Source organism: Zootoca vivipara, chromosome 5, assembly GCF_965207765.1.
Source record: "Zootoca vivipara chromosome 5, rZooViv2.hap1.1, whole genome shotgun sequence".
Taxonomy (NCBI): domain Eukaryota; kingdom Metazoa; phylum Chordata; class Lepidosauria; order Squamata; family Lacertidae; genus Zootoca; species Zootoca vivipara.
Window position 1 is genome coordinate 25996053 of NC_142588.1, and position 4175 is coordinate 26000227.

At 44.8% G+C, this 4175-nt stretch overlaps 1 non-coding gene across 1 annotated transcript; it reads left to right on the forward strand.

Moving 5' to 3' along the window:
* The first annotated feature begins 2630 nt into the window (after window positions 1-2630).
* On the forward strand, window positions 2631-2712 carry TRNAS-UGA (transfer RNA serine (anticodon UGA)). The gene has a single exon. It is a non-coding gene; the product is annotated as a tRNA-Ser (tRNA).
* Window positions 2713-4175: the final 1463 nt, after the last annotated feature.

The window sequence follows — 4175 nt, forward strand, 5'->3', positions numbered from 1 at the left end:
ACTGCCATCTGGTGTCACAGTGTTATAACGCATTTAAAATGCTTTGCTTTTTTTCTAATGTAACTAACTGAGTCCAAAGTGTCAAGATAAAAACATTAAGCACCTGTACAAAGAGAAGCAGAAGTTGGGGGTAAGCTAATCAGGGATACAAAAGTAAAACAGACTTGTGGTGGTGGCCCCCTCTCTGTCCCCACCATTGCACTTGCACTGCCACCTGGCCTGCTACCTTTAATGCACCCTCAATGATGCAGCAGTGAGGGTGCAGTGTTAGCAGTGAGGGTAAGGGTTCTGTGGTGGCGGTGATGCAGGCAAAGCTGCGGCACAACGCAGTCAGCAGTGGCGCAATGGCAGGGTGGGAGTCAAATCTACTGCCTGAGGCAAATTGCTTCAGCTCACCTCATGGAAATGCTGGCCTTGCTGGAGCTCTACAAGGATGGCAGCATCACCAGCTGAAGAAACATTTAGTAACAGCACAAGGAGGTCAGGGCCATCAAACTTCTCCCCTAACTTTTAAAGTAAACATGCTCAAAAATCATAAACAGTTGTGAAGGTGGAAAGCCAGTAGAGAATATCTAGTTTATTATATCACACATATACCTGTCTGCAAGCCTGGCTGGTATTCCAGGAATATGCTCTCAGGGAACAAGTTTGTTCCCTTGAGGTCAAAATAGCTGACCTGAAAATGAGAAGTTTGTTGACAAGGCCTTCAGGGACATGATATTCATGTCCCACTCCCAGAGTGGCAAATTCTTTGCTGTCATGGTGAATGAGGGTCTCAAGAAAGGTGACTGTCAATGAGAAGTGAATGTGTTTTCATGTTGTACACGCACGTCCCCTTTTGTTTTTGTTTTTTTTAATGCTGTGAGCCACTCTGTGATCTTGAGATGAAGGGTGGTATACAAATTTAATAACTGTTTTTTAAAAAGTTATGTGCCAGGAGTGCCAGATTTATGTATAGGCTAAGTAGGCTGAAGCCTAGGGCCTCTAAATCTAGCGGGCCTCGCCAGCCCTCCCGCTCCCCAGCGGGCAGTCTCCCCTCTCCTAAAATTGCAAACCCAAGACTTCATCCAAGGGCAGGGCAACACAGGCCTCTAAATCTAGGGGGCCTCACCAGCCTGCCCTCTCCCCAGTGCCACAGTCTCCTCTCTCCCAAAATTGCAAACCCAACAACAATATTATATTAACAGTAATAAGATATTTACAATAATATCTTATGTCCTTTAGAGGAGAAATTGTGAATTGTAGAATTTTAAATACCTGTCATCATCCTTGGCTTCGCTCAATTTTCTTTATAACCCCTCCATTTTCTTCTACGTAGTTGTTAGGGTGGGGGATGGGGAGGGGCCTCACAAGTAGAGTAGGCCTAGGGTCTCTCTTCATCTAAATCCGGCACTGTGTGCCAGGGTGGAGACGGGCAGCTTAGCAATGGCATTATAACATCACAACTAGGAGAGCTTTTACAGCCCTCTATCTAATATTTTTCAAATAGCTATGATATTCATTATTTGAACTGTCTCGTAGGATTAGCTAACCTTTGGTTTAAACAAAACTAGAGTCTTATTTTGGGGAATTTTACCCCAGAGTGCGGTGTAGCTTTCAGTTCTTTTCAGAGTCTACAGCTCCCGTGTAGTTTTTGATAAGAAAACCTCAGCCCCTAAATATTTTCCTCCTGAGGAAACAGAGATTTTCCAGTGAAATGAGTCATTCAGCTGGCACCTCGTCAAGGTTTACTTTATTTAGAGGTTTCTTTGAGAAATTTATGTTTTTTCTATATCAAGATTTCTTTTAGGAGATTTAAGCTAATTTTGTTTTTTTGAACAATTATTAGTTTAGTTTTAATATCTCTTCACTTTATCAATATCTCGTTTCAGGGATTTATCACGGTATAGTTTTGTTTTTGTGCTGATTACATATTCCCGTGATTGTCTTTTTTGCCTGACAAAAGAAGGCATTTGAGAGCCAATGCGGGTATAGTATTGGGTGGCAGCTGCCTATGTTTTATAGAACGTGTGTTTATATTTGTTATCTGCCACGAAAGCGTGTTTATTCCTCTACAAGATTACGATTCCTGTCATCTCACCACGGCTCTGAGGTGGAGGTTGGACCAGCCTGCTCTGTGGAGAATTTGGGAGACTTCTAGTCAATGTTGCAGCTAAATCTTTCTCACCTCAGGCGCTTTCTCCTACGTATATCTGTCGGGGGGGGGAGCTTTCCCGCCAGTTTTTTGAACCGAGTTTAAATTATGAACTACGTTCAATGACATGAATTATATTGGGGCGAGGGGACTGTTTTGGCAGGGGAGAGAGCCAAAACGCCCTGTGAAGTTGGGGGAGAGTTGTTCATCTGAGGGGAGGATTGTGGGTCTCTGGAAACGGCATTACAGGGATGACATCTTTCGCGGTGCTGCCTCTTTGGCATCTCCGGAGAGGCACCATTGCTCGGCTGGATCCTGTTTTCTAAGAAGCGCTGCAGCTTTTATGCGAGCCCGCCTTTCCTCGGTCTGGATTGGAGGAGCGGAGAAACGCCGTTTTCTGTTTGGGCGCTTTAACTTTGATTGGCAAGCGAAGGTAAGGAGCAGACGCCGTTTCCTGTTCTGCTAAATAGCTCTGCTTGCCTTCTGCTTCCATGTAGCAGCGATGGCCGAGTGGTTAAGGCGTTGGACTTGAAATCCAATGGGGTCTCCCCGCGCAGGTTCGAACCCTGCTCGCTGCGGAAGTGTAAGGTGTACTTTTTTACTAGCGGTCGTACCATAAATATCAAATTGATTTAAACATTCGAGTGCATCGTGTCGATTTAAACGTTGCCTCCTTCAAATGCCCACGGTCGGTGTGAAAGCGTTCGATCTTTCATTTCTCAAAAAAAAATTAAAAAAGAAGTCATACATCACAAGACATTCTTTTGAATAACGAACTGAAGCAGCGATACATAGCCACATCTCTATTTTGTCTTCCCGATGCAACAGTTAACAGAACTCGCAAATCTTAACTGCCGCTGAATTAATTTTGTCGCATCATCAATGTAAAGCGTCCCTGTTTCGCGCATAAATTCACCCTGCTTGGATGAAAGAATGCAAAGCTTTGAGTTATCTGTTTGCTCGAGTGAAACAGAAATATCGCATGCAAAGGAAGCACAACCAACTAACTACCTTCCACGCACGCACAGAAGGCAAATAGTGGGTTGTGCTTCAGTTCACATCCTCAAACATGCCCAGAGGCTGGAGCAATGCATACATCGGAAAAGGGGGGGGGATTGCAAGCCCCCTGGCATAGCTGTCAAGTTCTCCCTTTTTTAAAAGGGAAATTCCCTTACGCTGAATAGGCTTCCTCGTGAGAAAAAGGAAAACTTGACAGCTATGCCCCCTGGGGAAGGGGTGCTTAAACATCGTACATCTGAAGCAGATGCCTCCATTGCCCCTCCGCAAGATTTCTGGGAAATACACTGTAGTTTGCTAAGGGTGCTGGGAATGGTAGCTGTACGAAGTGCAAAACTAGAGTTCCCAGGGTCCTTTGGGAGAAGCAATGTGCTTTAAATGTACGGCGTTTAATGTAGTAGCTACACTCCTTTTCAGACCTTCGTATACTGCCTGGAAGGGGTCGGGACTGCTCGCCCTGTCTCGGTTGCACTATCTTCTTCCCGATTAGTCCTCCTGTGTATGTACAGAGCCGGGCACTCGCACGTGCGCAACTTTCTCCGTGGCGTCTCGGGTACAAGTTGTACGCGCGCACATTCCGCATTCGCAGCCAATCAGCGCATAGACATCGTGGGCAGGGACTGCTGCCGTGACCTCGCTCGCCCTCCCTCCACCCATTGATTTTAAGGGGGAATTTGAAAGCCTGACAAAGTTTTATGGACTTTGGCAATAATCCCACCCCACCCCAAATTGTACAACTGTCTCATGTTTCAGGGGCAGTTTGGTTTTTAGAATTGTTGTATTTGTGTTTGTTCTATTTTATGGGTAAATTGCCTTGAATGCTAATTACTAGAAAGGCACGGCAATAAATTAGAATAGAAATGGGGGGGGGGATATAGACCTGGTGGGAAATGTTCACAGCTTGTGTGTTTTGCTCCTAACCTTTTCCTTGAATCTCACCCACCCATTTTTTTAATTACAGTACTATAAATTAAATGCAACATCTGTTTGATCTTAAACACCACTTTTCAGCATGCAATTTTTC